Genomic DNA, 19512 nt, shown 5'->3' on the forward strand with positions numbered 1-19512 from the left:
CTGACCCACTGGGAATGTGATGAAAGAAATAAAAGCTGAAATAAATCACTGTACTATTATTCTGACATTTCACATTCTTAAAATAAAGTGGTGATCCTAACTGACGTAAGACAGAGAATTTTTACAAGGATTAAATGTCAGAAATTGTGAAAAACTGATAAGCATGCAATAAGCATGCAACCATTAAATTCCTGTGGTTTGATGAGAAATTGAAAAATGGTGTGGTTGAGAGCGATGAGGCGAGAGGGATGAGGCAAAAGGAATGGCAAATAAGCCTGGCTGTACAAACGTTTGGCAAACATATTGCAAATTGAGAAATCATCTAAAATAAACTGAATAAAAAGAAACTACACTATGAAACCAAGATAAATGACAAAGAATGATAGTAAAAAGCTTTGGAGCACCTTAAATGAAATTCTGGGGGAAAAAGCAAACTCAGCGCCATCATTTATTGAATCAGATGGCTCCATTCATCACAAAACCGGCTGATATTTCCAACTACTTTAATGATTTTATCATTGGCAAGATTAGCAAACATAGGCATGAAATGCCAGCAACAAACGCTGACATTACAAATCCAAGTATATCTGACCAAAGTATGAAAGACAAGCATTGTAATTTTGAATTCTGTTTAAGTGAGTGTGGAAGAGGTGAAGAAATAACTTGTCTACAAGCCACCGGGATCTGAAAATTAGGATCATAGCAAACAATATTACCACTCCTATTTGCCATATTTTCAATTTAAGTCTATAGTGGTTCCTCCTTTAAAAGTTGTCATACCGCGGCACACCCTGCGTTCTGCTGCAGCAGCATTCTGTGGCACGTCATTTCATTCTCAGCCATTTCTTCTGTTACTGCAAGTTATTGCTAGTTTGACCACCAGAGGGCATCTTTGAGAAGCATTTGATAGTATTTTTTATTGGCATTACCAGAGAATGTAAAACCTTTTTTGTAATAACATAGTATATGAGATTGATTTTAAGAAATGTGGCTTAATTAATTTGATTCATATTATGGTGTTTCCATTCAGAGAAAAAATGAAACCCTGAGGGTTTCCGTTCAGATAGAATGGTAAATATGGTCCTGTACAACGCGATTGTCGGGAGTAGGCTACAGGATTGGAGGATTCTAAATTGTTTGCCTTCATGAGACAACCTTGTTCCAATATTTCTGTAAATCAGTGATATTTATTCCCATAGTAATTTGTAATGGATCCATAACTAAATCAACATCTGCATTTTGAAAGAGTATTTTTTTATCTTTATTTTATTAACAAAAGTAATCAAGTCAATAAACGTTGGGTAGTTAGTTAGCCTGTAGTTAGTATACTGGTAAGTTTGATGTATAACTACTAACGTTAGGTAGCTAGCTAACATACTGGTACATACTGCTGTAATAATATGCTATGTGGTTGGTAAGGACAGCGTAGCTAACAAATTGACAGCAAACATAACGTGTAAGGTAACTTATTTGAAAAGTCATTACTTTATTACATTGAGTAGCAAGCTACCTCTTGGTCGTTAGGGCAAATCTGGTCTGTGATAGGGGGGAGGGGTGTTTCACACCTAGCTCGGCTATTAGACTATTCTTTAGTAAAAGGATGAATAGTCTATTGTTCAATTATTTAGCCCCCCACCCCAATTTGCAACAAATTGTTGTTCCCATCTCATTCCTTTCCCTCTTTTACGCGTCATCATTCTGCTCCTGAGTGGCTCGCTTGCGGGCGTGCTAGCAGGATATGGCAGCATCTTCGGTTGTGCGTCAAGAATTCTACATACAGTAGCACGTTTGTATGAAGGTGTGGTTATTCACAGGCAAATTGTTATATGCTATAGAGGTACATTTGTGTATTTTTGTCAAGAGCAAAAACTTTTATTTTTTTCCAATCACAAATAATTGTTATGAAAGCAACTTTTCTCCGACACAAAGGAAGTCAAAGCAGACACTTACGAAGATGGCATCTCAGGTAAGCATCTCTGGGCTGTATTGACATATTCTAAAATTGACATCTGCTGCTTTAGATTGAACAGTCATATCTCAGTTATTGTTTTCATATCTATAAAAAAAATAAGCTGTTTTCTTTACTTTCAGAGAGTGAGATGATCAAGAGGTGGAAAATGTAGACATTGCCAGATGTTCACTGTCTGAGGAACAGGCCGTGGAAGCTTTATCGCTGGCCAAAGTGTCCATAACTGCTCTGTGTTCTTTTTCTCCATCTCTGCCTGTCTTGTTGTACATGGAACCTCTCTCACGTGCATTCATTTAAAAAACCTTAAGATGTAAATCTGAAAATTAGCAGCTGACACCACATAAACACAGCCATTTTCACTGGACTATCTGTTGCTATCTGTTGCTGCCAGGTCATGATTTCCCTGGGGGGTTATCCTTGTAATAACCAAGTGGTGAGACACATAGCACTCTATATTTAAATGTTTCAGGTACACTCAGATAGGTGTCTGCGTCGCATACAGTATCTTCTATTGACATTATCTTCTATGGTTTGTCTTCATGTCTGTTTTTCAGCATAAAGTACTCTGTAGCCACTCAGTGTGGACACCAGGTGAGACCACACACACACACACACACACACACACACACACACACACACACACACACACAATAACAGTCTCTCTTCTTCACTTCATCCCTCTCCCCCTTCTCCCTAAATCCTCTAGGTTTTATCAGCTGTTTTGGTGAACCCCTCCTTCATCTGCACTGTCTGACACAGACGGCACAGCATGATCATAGGTGAGATGTCACTTGGTCGGGACAACAGGAATATTATTAAAGAAATGCTTTACATTCAAATACAGAAAGAGATGTAGTAGTCCGAGTGACTGACCGTGTTAGAATATAAAAACAAAGCTTAAATCATGCTCTCTCTGTATCCATCTGTCACTTGTCTGCAGGTATGTTTTGATGTGCGAGAGAAAGCCAGTCCCATCATCGCCACCTCATCTGCTCTTAAAATAACCTTCGGGCCAACTGGGGGCCCAAGGCTGGTTAGGAGACACCGCAATTGTGATGAACTGAGAGAATATTAGGGTAGCACTGTAATTCATTAATCATATGCTGTATACCGCTGTTCTTAACTCTTTCCCTTTGTCTTCTACACCTCTCTCCCCACCTCGTCTTTCTTCCTCGTTTTATATGTGCATTGAAGTACAGATTGAACTTGTATTTATAATATTACTATTATCATAATTATGCATTTATAACACCTGGATAATGAACTTCTTTCAATAAAGCGTTTCACATTCTCCACTGGTTGAAATTAAATATCTTATTGAAATACTATCCTGTGTCCTCAGACTAATGCAGATGGAGTTCGATATGCATAGTTATTTTTCTGTATATATGAATTACAAATCAATCATGTTTCTAGTCTATTGCATAGTTACAATGTGAAATCATTGATATCCCATGAGCGGTAAACACTGTTGAAGTGTATAATTGTAATACATACATTCAAATCATGGAGTTTGATATGACTGAAAAATAATGCCTCAGAGATTCATACCTGAACTGCACCTTTATTTGCCAAGGAAGAGTACATGATCATTGTAGCCTCATTGTACAGGCTACAATGTGGGAATCTCATGCGTGGTAATAACTACAGTACATGTATATAGGACTTGCATCCTTGGCACAACAAAGTTATTAAATTCTACTCTATCCATATGTAACAGTATAGCTTCCGTCCTCTCCTCGCCCCTACCTGGGATCGAACCAGGGACCCTCTGCACACATCGACAACAGCCACCCTCGAAGCGTCGAACAACTACTTCAAGGACTCAGTGAGTGACGTCCCCGGTTGAAACGCTATTAGCGCACACCCCGCTAACTAGCTAGCCATTTCACACCGGTTACACATAGGCTTCATTAATGCCATTCAGACTTGAAGTTGTTCCAACAACTATGATAGCTGAGGTTCATAGGTTGTGAACTAGCATTCACAGCCATATAAGGAGACATTGGAACACAGCGCATTCAAAATCTGGGGTATTTGGGGCATTTCCTGTATGAAATTTCATCTTGGTTTCGCCTGTAGCATCAGTTCTAGGGCACTCACAGACAATATCTTTGCAGTTTAGGTAACATCAGAGTGTCCTCTTTCCAAAGCTGTCAATTATATGCATAGTCGAGCATCTTTTTGTGACAAAATATTGGGCTTAAAACGGGGACGTTTTTTTTATCCAATAATGAAATAGCGCCCCCATAGATGTAACAGGTTAACTAGGGAAATTGTGTCACTTCTCTTGCGTGGGGTTGGGGTCCTCCGTCGAAATTATTGCGCAATCTCCGGCTGCGTCCACTTTTCCATTAGGTTCAGAGGAGAAAGGCAACTGCCACGAATGATTTATCATCGAATAGATATGTGAAAAACACCTTGAGGATTGATTGTAAACAAGAGGCTAAGCTTGTGAGCCAATATATTTATTTCATTTGCGATTTTCATGAATAGTTAACGTTGCGTTATGCTAATGAGCTTGAGGCTATGATTACGCTCCCGGATACGGGATTGCTCGACGCTAGAGGTTAATGACCTAAGGCTCGTATTTCTGTGTTTATTATACACTGCTCAAAAAAGTAAAGGGAACACTTAAACAACACAATATAACTCCAAGTCAATCACACTTCTGTGAAATCAAACTGTCCACTTAGGAAGCAACACTGATTGACAATACATTTCACATGCTGTTGTGCAAATGGAATAGATAACAGGTGGAAATTATAGGCAATTAGCAAGACACCCCCAATAAAGGAGTGGTTCTGCAGGTGGTGACCACAGACCACTTCTCAGTTCCTATGCTTCCTGGCTGATGTTTTGGTCACTTTTGAATGCTGGCGGTGCTTTCACTCTAGTGGTAGCATGAGACGGAGTCTACAGCCCACACAAGTGGCTCAGGTAGTGCAGCTCATCCAGGATGGCACATCAATGCGAGCTGTGGCAAGGTTTGCTGTGTCTGTCAGCGTAGTGTCCAGAGCATGGAGGCGTTACCAGGAGACAGGCCAGTACATCAGGAGACGTGGAGGAGGTCGTAGGAGGGCAACAACACAGCAGCCGGACCGCTACCTCCGCCTTTGTGCAAGGAGGAGAAGCAGGAGGAGCACTGCCAGAGCCCTGCAAAATTACCTCCAGCAGGCCACAAATGTGCATGTGTCTGCTCAAACGGTCAGAAACAGACTCCATGATGGTGGTATGAGGGCCCGACGTCCACAGGTGGGGGTTTGGCATTTGCCAGAGAACACCAAGATTGGCAAATTCGCCCTGTGCTCTTCACAGATGAAAGCAGGTTCACACTGAGCACCGTTGACTGACGTGACAGTCTGGAGACGACGTGGAGGACGTTCTGCTGCCTGCAACATCCTCCAGCATGACCGGTTTGGCGGTGGGTCAGTCATAGTGTGGGGTGGCATTTCTTTGGGGGGCGGCACAGCCCTCCATGTGCTCGCCAGAGGTATCCTGGCTACCATTAGGTACCGAGATGAGATCCTCAGACCCCTTGTGAGACCATATGCTGGTGTGGTTGGCCCTGGGTTCCTCCTAATGCAAGACAATGCTAGACCTCATGTGGCTGGAGTGTGTCAGCAGTTCCGGCAAGAGGAAGGCATTGATGCTATGGACTGGCCCGCCCGTTCCCCAGACCTGAATCCAATTGAGCAAATCTGGGACATCATGTCTCACTCCATCCACCAACGCCACGTTGCACCACAGACTGTCCAGGAGTTGGCGAATGCTTTAGTCCAGGTCTGGGAGGAGATCCCTCAGGAGACCATCCGCCACCTCATCAGGAGCATGCCCAGGCGTTGTAGGGAGGTCATACAGGCACGTGGAGGCCACACACACTACTGAGCCTCATTTTGACTTGTTTTAAGGACATTACATCAAAGTTGGATCAGCCTGTAGTGTAGTTTTCCACTTTAATTTTGAGTGTGACTCCAAATCCAGACCTCCATGGGTTGATAAATTTGAATTCCATTGATAATTTTGTGTGATTTTGTTGTCAGCCCATTCAACTATGTAAAGAAAAAAGTATTTAATAAAAATATTTCATTCATTCAGATCTAGGATTTGTTATTTTAGTGTTCCCTTTATGTTTTTGAGCAGTGTATTATAATTAAGTCTATGATTTGATATGATAGAGCAGTCTGACTAAGCAGTTGTCGGCAGCAGCAGACTCGTAAGCATTCATTCAAACAGCACTTTCCTGCGTTTGCCAGCAGCTCTTCGCAATGCTTGAAGCACAGCGCTGTTTATGACTTCAAGCCTATCAACTCCTGAGATAAGGCTGGCAATACTATAGTGCCTATAAGAACATCCAATAGTCAAAGGTAAATGAAATTCAAATGGTATAGAGAGAAATAGTCCTATAATAACTACAACCTAAAACTTCTTAACTGGGAATAAGACTCATGTTAAAAGGAACCACCAGCTTTCATATGTTCTCATGTTCTGAGCAAGGAACTTAAAACGTTAGCTTTTTTACATGGCACATATTGCACTTCTATGTTATTCTCCAACACTTTTTTTATTATTTAAACCAAATTGAACATATTTCATTATTTATTTGAAACTAAATTGATTTTATTTATGTATGTTATTAAGTTAAAATAAGTGTTAATTCAGTAGTTGTAATTGTTATTATTACAAATAAATAAATATATATAAAAATAATAGGCCGATTAATCGGTATAGGCTTTTTTTGGTCCTCCAATAATCGGTAACAGCGTTGAAAAATCATAATCGGTCGACCTCTAGTCCATACACAGATCGGCTACATGCTGTAGGCATAGAGTTATTTGTATCCTCCACTACACAATAAGCAAATAAATAGTTAGCTATGTTACTTCAGCTGCATTGCAAGGCAAGCTTACACAATTGTACATTCAATTTGCAGTAACTGCTTTGGCTAGCTAGATTATTTACATCCACTGTTTGACAAGACAACAGCCTGGTTTGCTGGTTCTCAGGAGTCCCTAAAATATTAAACAACACGAATTACAAATTCATTCTCCCAACACTAGCTAGCTGGCTAATGTTAGCTAGTCAGAGAACTTGCTAAATAGCGATTTTCGTAACTTAACTTTATGACAAAAAATATGCACAAACGTTTGTCTCTACATTAACTGACATATTCCTCTCAATTGTACATTTTGTCAGCCATCTTCACCCAGGGATGGGTGGCTCGTGTCAAAATGTATCATCGGAACCACTCGATATGATTGGTCATATAAAAACCTTGGGACCCAAATGCATAATGAGTGCTCTAACTCCCCCTTGTGGTGGTCTGGAGCAATGAAGCAGTGACGCTGGACACTAAGTCCCGCGGTGCAAGCTCGCAACTTTTAAAGGAGAAACCACTGTACTAGAAAGTGTGTGCCCCCAGGCCTGGAGGGAAGCAAAAGTCCTTCCGCTACCTAAGAATAGTAAAGCACCCTTTACTGGCTCAAATAGTCGACCAACCAGCCTGTTACCAACCCATAGTAAACGTTTCGAAAACATTGTGTTTGACCAGTTACAATGCTATTTTACAGTAAACAAATTGACTAAATACTTTCAGCACGCTTATAGGAAAGGACATTCAACAAGCACTTACACAAATGACTGATGATTGGCAGAGAGAAATTGATGATAAAAAGGATTGTGGGGTTTGACTTCATTGCGGCTTTTGCCATTGTCGATCATAACCTGTCTAACAGAACACATAGGTTGTTCTTTAATGGAAGCCTCTCAAACATGATCCAGGTAGAATCAGGAATTCCCCAGGGCAGCTGTCTCGGCCCCTTACCTTTTTTTCAATCTTTACTAACAACATGCCACTGTCTTTGAGTAAAGCCAGTATGTCTATGTATGCGAATGACTAAACACAATACACATCAGCTACTACAGTTACTGAAATGACTGCAACACTTAACAAAGATCTGCAGTTAGTTTCAGAGTGGGTGGCAAGGAATACATTGGTCCTAAATATTTCTAAAACTAAAAGCACTGTATTTGTGACAAATCTTTCACTAAACCTCAACTGAATCTTGTAATTAATAATGTGGAAATTGAGCAAGTTGAGGTGACTAAACTGCTTGGAGTAATCCTGGATTGTAAACTGTCATGGTCAAAACATATTGATACAACAATAGCTAAGATGGGGAGAAGTCTGTCCATAATAAAGCATTGCTCTACCTTCTTTACAGCACTATCCACCATGCAGGTCCTACAGGCCCTCGTTTTGTCGCACCCGGACTACTGTTCAGTCGTGTGGTCGGGTGTCACAAAAAGGGACTTAGGAAAATTGCAATTGGCTCAGAACAGGGCAGCACAACAGGCCCTTGGATGTACACAGACAGCTAACATCAATAATATGCATGTCAATCTCTCCTCGCTCAAAGTGGAGGAGAGATTGACTTCTTAACTACTTCTATTTATGAGAGGTATTGACATGTTGAATGGACCGAGCTGTCTGTTTGAACTACGGCCGCACAGCTCGGAAACCCGTGCATACCCCAACAAGAGGTCTGTTCACAGTCCCCAAATCCAGAACAGACTATGGAAGAAGCACAGTACTACATAGAGCCATGACTACATGGAACTCTATTCCACATCAAGTAACCGATGGAAGCAGTAAAATTAGATTTTTAAAAACCCTGATAAAAATACACCTTAAGGAACAGCGGGGACTGTGAAGCAACATAACCCCACAGCGCCGTGCAAAAGTATTCATCCCCCTTGGCATTTTTCCTATTTTGTTGCATTGAACCTGTAATTTAAAATTATTTCTATTTGGATTTAATGTAATGGACATACACCAAAAAGTCCAAATTGGTGAAATGAAATGAAAAAATAAAATCAAAAACTGTTTAAAAAAAATTCTACAAATGTAAAAAAGTGGTGCGTGCATATGTATTCACCCACTTTACTATGAAGCCCCTAAATAAGATCTAGTGCAACAAATTACCTTCAGAAGTCACATAATTAGTTAAAGTCCACCTGTGTGCAATCTAAGTGTCAAATGATCTGTCACATGATCTCAGTATATATACACCTGTTCTGAAAGGCCCCAGAGTCTGCAACACCACCAAGCCAGCAGCACCATGAAGACCAAGGAGCTCTCCAAACAAGTCAAGGACAAAAGTTGTGGAGAAGTACAGATAAGGGTTTGGTTATAAAAAAAATAACAGAAACTTTGAACATCCCACAGAGCACCATCAAATACATAAGAGATTGGAGTATCTGTCCATAGGACCACTTTAAGCTGTACACTCCACAGAGCTGTGCTTTACTGAAGAGTGGCCAGAAAAAAATGCATTGCTTAAAGACAAAAATAAGCAAACACATTGTGTTTGCCAAAAGGCATGTGGAAGACTCCCCAAACATATGGAAGAAGGTACTCTGGTCAGATGAGACTAAAATTGAGATTTTTGGTCATCAATGAAAATGCTATATCTGGCGCAAACCCAAGACCTCTCATCACCCCGAGAACAACATCCCCACAGTGTAGCATGGTAGTGGCAGCATCATGCTGTGAAGGTGTTTTCCATCGGCAGGGACTGGGAAACTGGTCAGAATTTAAAGAATAATGGATGGCACTACAGGGAAATTCTTGAGGAAAACCTGTTTCAGTCTTCCAGAGATTTGAAACTGGGACGGAGGTTCACCTTCCAGTAGGACAATGACCCTAAGCATACTGCTAAAGCAACACTCGAGTGGTTTAAGGGGAAACATTTAAATGGCCTTGCCAAAGCCCAGACCTCAATCCAATTGAGAATATGTGGTATGACTTAAAGATTGCTGTACACCAGTGGAATCCATCCAACTTGAAGGAGTTGGAGCAGTTTTGCCTTCAAGAACAGGCAAAAATCCCAGTGGATCTGTTTTTTTGTCTTATTTCTTGTTTGTATCACAAAAAAATATTTTGCATCTCTCTCCCCCCCCCCCAAAAAAAAAATAAAAAAAAAAATAACAATAATTCCGGATTGTAAAACAACAAAATAGGAAAAATGCCAAGGGTGTGAAGACTTTCGCAAGCCACTGTAGACGCACGCACACATGGCTGCGCCCCTGCCCGGTCATGTGAAATGTATAGATTAGGCCTAATTTGTTTATTTCAATTGACTGATTTCCTTAAGTGAACTGTAACTCAGCAAAATATTTGAAATTGTTGCGTTTATATTTTTGTTCAGTATAGTTGTCAAGCAAAATTAACCAGTTGGCTAATGCTAGCTAACGTTAGCTTAAATATGAATGTGCTTGTGCCTGTCAAATAGCCAGCTCGTGAACATACTCATTCATTAAATGAACGCGTACTTCATTGGAAAAATAATAATTAAAAATCAGCTTGTAGATGCAGTAAATATGGGAATTAGGAATTACCTTACCAAGTGGTCACACCTAGGCAACTCCGATTTCCAGTTGCTTCTGTAAATTCAAAACAATCGCTTGCATGAGGACACCACCGGTCGTCACTAGTTAACACAGCGACAAAGTCCTAATTATGGCTAAACCCAGCCCATTTCTACAATTGATCTTCTTTTAATATTTTAAAATAATCTTAACCACAATGCTAACCTTATGCCTAACATTAAATGAAGACCACAAGGCTACTTTTTGTAGCTAATTTTGACTTTTGGGCTGTGGAATCTGACTTGTGGCTGTGGTATCTAGTGGAAACCAACACCACCCCCGGCTTGTTGGACTTCCAATTACTTTCACGGAGTTTAGCGTTGGTTCGAGTCGACTGTCGAGACCACAACTCCCGCTGCAGCATTTCCAACCTTAAAAATAACAGAGGTGTCCCTAAAATATCGTTTTGAATAGATAATACAAGGACCACCGCGAAATTGCATGTTAATAGTGGAAGTTTTCTATGTTTATAACGTGCATTTGCAAACTGCATTCATCTCAACTTCCGAAACGTTTAATCACAGAACGATTAGACAGATAATTCACTGGACGAATAAATATGAAGCATCCGCTTGGCGTTTCCACTCACTACCAAATATGGTGGGAGGAGATGGATTTTGGCCGACATTCTGCACATTTTCTCGTCGATGAAACATTTGCTCTCTGTTCCCAAAACTCGAATCTACTATGAACACAGTGGACTACGTTTGGTAGACTTTACCCTTTGCAAAAGTTGTAAAAAAAAAAGAAGCGCTGTGTAGGAGTGCAAAGGCGAATTTAGTTATTACACACGCGCACTTCACAGAGTAGACGTTCCTTAATGAAATATCCAAACACAGACTTGTTCTGCCCATTAGAAACGACAGGCGGTGGTCTATCTTGGTTTTGTTATAAAGCTTTGGTTTAATCTTGAACACAACTCTGATGAGGTTCCACTGGAAATGTTTGACCACAAGGGGGCATAATGACTCCCCAGTCCACTGATCAGTGCATTGGACAATGTAAACAAAGACAATACAAAGGTTTTGTATAATTTCAGCCAGTAGTTTTGAAATTAGCACTCAAAACTGGTCCCCAGAAAGTGTGTAACACACAGAGATAGAGAGGACTCATCTTTGTGTCTGTGACAGCATAGGCAGCGCCATTAAGGTGATACCATTTTTTAAGTAATCAAATTTCTTCTTCAAAATTGGCTGTTCCCTCCTGATGACCAGGTTGGACATGACTCCAACAGGAAGTCATTGGAAGTCCCACCCAGTTGACTGCCTTAAAGTGGTGGAAGCTGCCCATACTAACACCCCCTTTTGGCCACTATAGGCCTCTATCCTTCTCTATTGTACAACATCATCCATTAAGTATGATATGTTATGTTCTGTCAACAAATATATACAGTGTATTCGGAAAGTATTCAGACAACTTGACTTATTCCACATTTTGTTATGTTACAGTCTTATTCTAAAATGGATTCATTTATTTCCTTTTTATTTAACTAGGCAAGTCACTTAAGAACAAATTCTTATTTTCAATGACTGCCTAGGAACAGTGGGTTAACTGCCTTGTTCAGGGGCAGAACGACAGATTTGTACCTTGTCAACTCAGGGATTCAATCTTGCAACCTTTCGGTTACTAGTCCAACACTCTAACCACTAGGCCAAGCTGCCACCCCGATTAAATAGATAAACATCCTAATCTATCAACACACAATACCCCATAATGACAAAACCTAAACATGTATTTAGACTTTTTTGCAAATTTATTAAAAGTTAAAAACAGAAATACCCTATTTACATAAGTATTCAGACCTTTTGCTATGATAATCGGAATTGAGCTCAGGTGCATCCTGTTTCCATTGATCATCATTGAGATGTTTCTACAACTTGATTGGAGTCCACCTGGCCAAATTGAGCAATTGGGGGAGAAGGACCCTGGTCAGGGTGGTGACCAAGAACCCAATGGTATCGCTGACAGGATCCAGAGTTTCTCTGTGGAGATGGGAGAACCTTCCGGAAGGACTACCATCTCTGCTGCACTCCACCAATCAGGCCTTTATGGTAGAGTGACCAGATGGAAGCCACTCCTCAGTAAAAGGCACATGACAGCCCGCTTGGAGTTTGCCAAAAGCCATATAAAGGACTCAGTCCATGAGAAACAAGATGCAGGTCTCTGAATTCTCTGGTCTGATGAAACCAGGATTGAACTCTTTGGCCTGAATGCCAAGCATCATGTCTGGAGGAAACCTGGCACCATCCCTATGGTTAAGCATGGTGGTAGCAGAATCATGCTGTGGAGATTTTTTTTAATTTTGGGAGACTAGTCAGAATCGAAGGAAAGATGAACGGAGCAAAGTATAGAGAGATCCTTGATGAAAACTTAGCGCTCCAGAGCGCTCAGGACCTCACCTTCCAACAGGACAATGACCCTAAGCACACAGCCAAGACAACGCAGGAGTGGCTTCAGGACAACACTCTGAATGTCCTTGAGTGGCCCAGCCAGAGCCCGGACTTGAACCCGATCTGATCTCTCTGGAGAGACCTGAAAATAGCTGTGCAACTACACTCCCCGTCCATTCTGACAGAGCTTGAGGCTCTGCAGAGAAGAATGTGAGAAACTCCCCAAATACAGGTATGCCAAGCTTGTAGTGTCATACCCAAGAAGACTCGAGGCTGTAATTGCTACCAAAAGTGCTTCAACAAAGTACTGAGGGTCTGAATACTTATGTAAATGTGATATCAATACATTTAATACATTTGCTAAAATTTCTAAACCTGTTTTTTCTTTGTCATTGTGGGTTGTAGTGTGTAGATTGAGAAGCAACAGCAATTTAATCAATTGTAGAATAAGGCGGTAACGTAACAGAATGTGGAAAAAGTCAAGTGGTCTGAATACTTTCCGAATGCACTGTATATGTTCAATTTGTATGATGTGGGTATTTTTTTTAATTCGTATGACATGTTATTAATTCCAATTCATAGAATATGTTACAAGTTCAATTGTCTTTAAGTGGTTGTGCTAAAAAAATGTTTTATTGTACTGTCGGCCGACCCCCATTTTGTAGGTCCATTGATCCATGAGACACATGTAAGAAGGGGTGTGTTATGATGAGCATCTGTTGGCTGTCATGGACAAAGTTGAGTTTTCATTGAGAGTTAGAATAGAAGAATACACAAGATGTAATTTCAACATTTGGTTGTGCTTCAGCAGTTTTTTTTTCTTGTCAGTCACTTAGTCACACAATTAGCCCATGTCAGATAACATTTTTTAGATTGTAAATTAATCTTGTAGCCAGCTATCTAAACTTTCTGTAATCATGGTCGAGTTACCAACCAGGAGGTCCTCATTGATTTTGTTAGCCACTCTCAGTCAGATATCATAATAAAAACTGCAAACCTTTCTTTCCACCCTATGACAAAATATGTAGAATTGCAGGAAATTTACTGTAAAATGGAACATTTTTCTCTCTGCACCATGGCAAAATTCGTAGAACTGCATGAAATTAGTTATAACATTGCTACATTTTTCTCTGCCTCATTGCAAAATATATGTGTGGGTATAGTTGTGGGTATACAGACCTGCGAATCAATGCAGCATCCATGATGAGTTCAAATGTTGTTGTGGTCCCCACCCATAGCCAAGGGTACTAGCAGTGCTGAGGGTGCTGCAGCCCCCCCCCAAATGTATTTTTATTCAGAAGAAAATGTGGGCCTGAGTGCTTGCGGAGATATAGAAACATCAAGACCAAGATAAGATTTTCTTGCTGCTGTTTCACTTAAAAATGGACGATACTCATCTTATCAACATAAAACTAACATCACATCTATGAAATTGTGTCCAGCGTCCTCAAGTCACAACATAGTTTTTTTTTTACACCTCCACACAGTACTGCAGTCATGTGCACACAGGTGTGCTTTATTTACAAGGCGTGTACCCCTATGTAAACTGCGGAGTTTCATCGATCATCGGAGGTACATTCATTTCCAAAGGAACACTGCGTTTTCCTTGCAGCATTGCGTTGCAGAGACAGTTGTTGCGCGATCTGTGTGGGGCATATGTTGGATTTATCAAACGTATGCGTCAAACTGTATGGTAGACGGCTTGACATAAATGGTGGAAGAAGGTGAATGTTGAACTTTTGTTGCAAAAAATTGGGCAAATCAGTGCACATTTCTCCAAAACCAGAATAAAAGCATAGTCATATGTTTAAGTAATATCGTGGTTCAATTAGCATATTATTATACATCAGCCATACAATATACATGTGGACTTGTTACCATCTTGTACTGTAACTAATATCCACATACTGTATATTCCTATTTCAGTCCCTTGTTTAGCAATGGGAGGGGCTCAGATCTTCCATCCCCAAACCTGAGACCAAGGCACCAGGAACTGATCCCTCCACCTTGTGGCCCGGTCAGTATACCTTCCAACTGTTCTCCTTATACATGGAGTAGAGACCTTTTGGTCACATTTAACCATTTATTCAGTTCAACATTTTTCCTGAACTGCAAGAAAAGCTTTGGATAAGTTCCAAGGTACAGTTGCAAGGTACATTTTCACAGCACAAGAAGAATGACTGTCTTACTCAGGAATTTTCCCGGTTTTGATTGAGTAGGGCCTAGGTGTCAGTGTAACCGATGTGAAATGGCTAGCTAGTTAGCGGCAGTGCGCGCTAATAGTGTTTCAACCGGTGACTTCACTCACTGAGACCTTGAAGCAGCTTTTGTGGAGCGATGGGTAACGATGCTTCGTGGGTGTCAATTGTCTGTGTGTGCAGAGGGTCCCTGGTTCGAGCCCAGGTAGGGGCGAGGGGACCAAAGCCAATAGGCTTTGCTTTCTCTTGACCCTAGAGATAAAGCCTTGGTCAGAGCTCTCATGCTTGAAGTTTTACTTCTGCTTCCTCATCGCCTCTTTGATGGCACTCCAGCCCTCACACTGACAAACATCTACAGGCAAAGTACAGCTATGAGGACGACTTCACTGTATCCCTCATCCAACTGGTTGGAATTTGTAAGTGGCGTGACTTACATTAGTGGCAATAGCAACAGATTGGAAACTTATGACCGAATCAACAGCCCCTCCTGAAAGCAGAAGTGTGCAGACATGAACACATGATGAAAAGTCCAGAGAAAATAAATGCAACCCCCGACTCAGATCATCCCCCATGTCAACATTGTGTGCTATGGTGAAATCCTGATTATGCCACCAACACCAAAGACTCTGTGAGACTTCTTTCCGTTCCTCCAGTGTTCTGCATATACTACATCACCAGGGGCATCCTGCAGGAGAACAGGCAGGAGCTGATAGTGTTTGTCCTCAGTGTGTTGATGGTCATAATGCGCTCTGTGGTCAACTTCATGGTGCTTCCAGTCCAGGATAGAAAGAACTTGCTTGTGGTATGTTGCATGTGAACGTACAAAATTAAACCAACCTCTTTTTAAAGGATCATGTTCAGTACGGTACACCATAGCAAAACGTTTTGCAACGGAAAATAACGATCTGAGCTCTCATTGGACAAGTTCAGGTACTAACTTCTTGTTTCAAAACGTTTCTCCCTACTGAACATGGCTCAATTATGACCAGATATATGACTGTGCATGTCTTTATGCCACAGGTACTGTTTTGGTAGCGGCAGTTGTGACTCGATGGCCTCTCATCTCCTTCTGAAAAACCCATTGGATGAGAAAGCCAGAGGTACCGCCCCGCTTACCTTCTCCTCCAATAGGTTTTGAGGAGACGAGGAGTGATGACTCAAGGAGTATGCAATTAAGAAAAGGCCTGTGTGTGCGCTTTTGTGGAAGGTGAGGTTTGTATGCATCCTGTGTGTGGTCGTGGTGGCCCATGTCCTGTGCGCCACGCTGCTCATCCAGAGGCCCAACATGATGGTCTGCCGGGTGGGCGGAGCTCTCGAGACCATCCAGGAGCAGTACTTCTTGCTCAATCTGTGCTCCTCCATGGTTACATTTGAACTACAGGCTCAGGTCCTGCCACATTCCACATGAATCATAACACATCTGGCACCCGATAGCTGTTGTCTTCCAACAGATGGTGTCATTCTAACGAGGTGTGGACTTGGATCTGTGGTGCAGATGTATATGATTAACTTCAGGGTACCTGGGTATTTGGGATGGAGGTGTACTGGATCGGTAGTTGGTTTAACCTTTGGCTGATTTTGACATTTGTCTGTCAGCTGTGCCTTTGCATCCTGATCATGATGTCAGGCACAACCATGTCCCTCACATACCGCATCATCCTTGGTTTTGGAGTGGTCTGGACCTGCCTTACCGCAGTCATGGGGGCTATCGCAGTGAGTCACAAGTATCAAGAGAATAAAAAATAAAAACATTTAATCATTGGTGTGCGTGCACTGAACATAATATTATGAGTGCATAAACAGTGCATAAACAAGTGCATAAACAGTGAGTATGTAAAGAACAGTACAGAAATAATACAAGATTACACAATACTATGCATAAAGCATGTGAACTCAATAGAAGGAAGGGTAGTGGAAAGAATGTTAACCTTTAAAGATGTCCTCCAGTGATATTCCAAGTATATACACAGTAAAGTACACCCACTAAAGAGTTTAAAAAAAACAACCATTTTGAGCAAAAGTGTTTAGGCAACTTCAAGGAGTTGGTCTGATGGGAATCCATGATGTCATCGGCCTCCCCCCTTGCTTGAGGAACAATAGAAGCACTATAGAGAACAAAAGAGGAAAGCCCCACCCCCCACACTTGTGCAATGTCATGACTTACCTGGACCACCTATTAAGATGTGCCTTTTGTTAAGTAAATCAGGTGTTAAGAGGTGAAAAGGAGACTGGAGTTTCACTTATGAGGCGCATACTTCATGTAAAACAGGTTTGGCGCAATAACAGGTTTATCCATCCTTTGTTCCAGGTTTTAGAATGTGCCAGAGGTAGCCTACTTCCTGTACCTGATGTACATGGTGAGTAAAGCCAATGGTTGACCTGATCCCGACACCGATACACACTGGAGACCACTGCTGTGACAGGAGCAGTGATCTCAGTGCTGATCAAGGGCGTGCTCTTCTGGGCTCTCTTCCGATTGGCGCGCAGCTCTGGCCAGGGCCTGGACAGGAGTGTGTATAGCTTATTTTTCCTTCACCTGTTCCATTGCTTGTTTACGAGGAGTCACTGGAAGTCCAGGATATTCAGGCTAGACAAGAACAAGGCTCAGATGACACACAAACATGACTTCAAACAATATTTTGACACATTTAAGGATCATTTGTAGAAACACATTTTTGTTATGGACACAGTAAAACAGTCATTCCGAGAACCTCTGACTGAAATCGAAAAATAGACCAACTACTTGTTTTTGTTGGAAGGTTTCCATCCAATTTGCGACAGAATTTTTTGGTTTATTTCCATCAAACTGACTTGTTGCGGATAAAAGGCTGTGCATGATGACAGTGCACATAAACACTTCTGGCTTAGAGCAACTGCCCCTAAAAAGCAACATCTTTTTGAAAACGGTCTGTATGGCATCAATTGGAGTCATTAATATTTAATAGTGTGAAAATTGAACACAACGTGTAAATAAGATCATTTGGATCATAAAGTCAGTCTTGTCCAAAACAGAGAAAGGAAAAACAATGGTCACGGAATGAAGGGTAAAGTAAGTTTTCCTTGGGTTGAGTTTCTTTCAAACCTTTCCACACCTCCACAGCACCCAAGTAATAATCAAATCGGCGTGCAGCTGCACACAATCCGATTGTAATGCTCATGGTCAATTTGGTTTGACATTCAATATCCCTATGGGACAAGTTACAATCAGTAAATTACACAATGTTCATGGGACAACAAATTCTGTCAACATTTAGAAAACTGTACCGACACTTCCTGTTTCCTTCACAGCGGTGGTGATTTTTTAAATTTGGGGTATGAAAACTGGTTTGTGTGACTATCTAATCAGGGTACTTATGTTTCTTTCTCTCTCTCTCCCCAGTGTTAACAGACAAGCAGTAAATTGCTTTTGTGAGAAGGAAATGGCTACGGTTACAGGACGGATTAGCTGTTTGTAACAATTTCCCAATAATTTTGTAACAACTCTGGTTCTAACCAATGTTTGCAGTTAGGAACTGGAGAGAAATGCACTCAGATGGCCATCTGACTGGTCTGTTTTTACTGGATGATTCCACTGCCTGTGTCAGACATAAGAATGTCATGCAAAACATTGTAAACTGATTCTTTTATAATAGCTGTTGAGCATCACCACTGGTTATAATTTATTACGCGAGTCTAGTGTACTACACAGGGTTACTTTTTCACCACATTTTGCCTACTTCTGGAGTATTGTGGCCGATGCTTACCCTTCAGTGTGCCTACAACACATACAGTGAGATGCTCGGCCACAGCATGCACAATCCAACTTTTGATCACTGGAAGAATTACAGAAATACTAAATCATTGCAGTTATTCAGCACAATTATTTTATTTTTAGGGTCTGCTGCTTTTACCATAAACCCTTTAGCAAATGATCACTTACCTTAGTAATGCTTGTAGTAATATAAATAACAAGTTTTCAGTGGTATTGTAATACAGCCCCATCTATGTAATTGACTGATACGTTTTATACTGCCATCTTTTTATTAGCATTTGAGATGTATCGTTTGGGTCTTATTTACATTCTTTTATATACATTAATGTATTAACTATTTGACATTTCAATTTTCTACGCACTTAAAGGAAATATCTTAATTGAAGTTGATTAATCCTTATATCAATTAAACATTGTTGATAGCCCGTTGACGTGATCTATCTAGGTTTTTTGCTGCACTATGATAATAATTTGGTTGACCACCCATTGTGTTTTTGTAAACTACAGGTTCTGAAAATTACAAAACAAATTGTTGCAGTAAACTCCTTTGTTGCTTCATTTTGAAAAGAAATACAGGAAGAGGAGTGCACTGTTGGGAAAGAGATTACTTCCTCAAATATTCAATGGGTAATGAATCATAGGTTGTGTTGTCTATTTCCTTGTTCCTAGACACCTACAAAAGGGTTCAAATTCAGATGAAACCAACATGCAGCAAATTAATGTCTCAAGGCACACAAATAATACCAAACAAATAAATTCACACTTGCCCGACAA

General features: G+C 40.9%; 1 protein-coding gene and 1 long non-coding RNA gene across 3 annotated transcripts in view; one reads left to right on the plus strand and one right to left on the minus strand.

The window, feature by feature from the left end:
• Nucleotides 1–10483, minus strand: part of LOC135528167 (solute carrier family 35 member E2A-like) — a 36618-nt gene extending 26135 nt beyond the window's left edge. Inside the window, exon 1 of one of the 2 annotated variants that reach the window (XM_064957060.1) lies at nucleotides 10375–10483. The gene's annotated coding sequence lies outside the window, so the exon portion shown is untranslated. Of the gene's footprint in view, nucleotides 1–10369 lie in introns of both variants that reach the window. The other variant, XM_064957061.1, reaches the window with a different exon arrangement.
• On the plus strand, nucleotides 1536–3151 carry LOC135528168 (uncharacterized). The gene is made up of 3 exons (XR_010453514.1): nucleotides 1536–2560; nucleotides 2676–2748; nucleotides 2910–3151. It is a non-coding gene; the product is annotated as an uncharacterized LOC135528168 (long non-coding RNA).
• Nucleotides 10484–19512: the final 9029 nt, after the last annotated feature.

This window comes from Oncorhynchus masou, chromosome 33 (genome assembly GCF_036934945.1).
Source record: "Oncorhynchus masou masou isolate Uvic2021 chromosome 33, UVic_Omas_1.1, whole genome shotgun sequence".
In the NCBI taxonomy this organism is placed as follows: domain Eukaryota; kingdom Metazoa; phylum Chordata; class Actinopteri; order Salmoniformes; family Salmonidae; genus Oncorhynchus; species Oncorhynchus masou.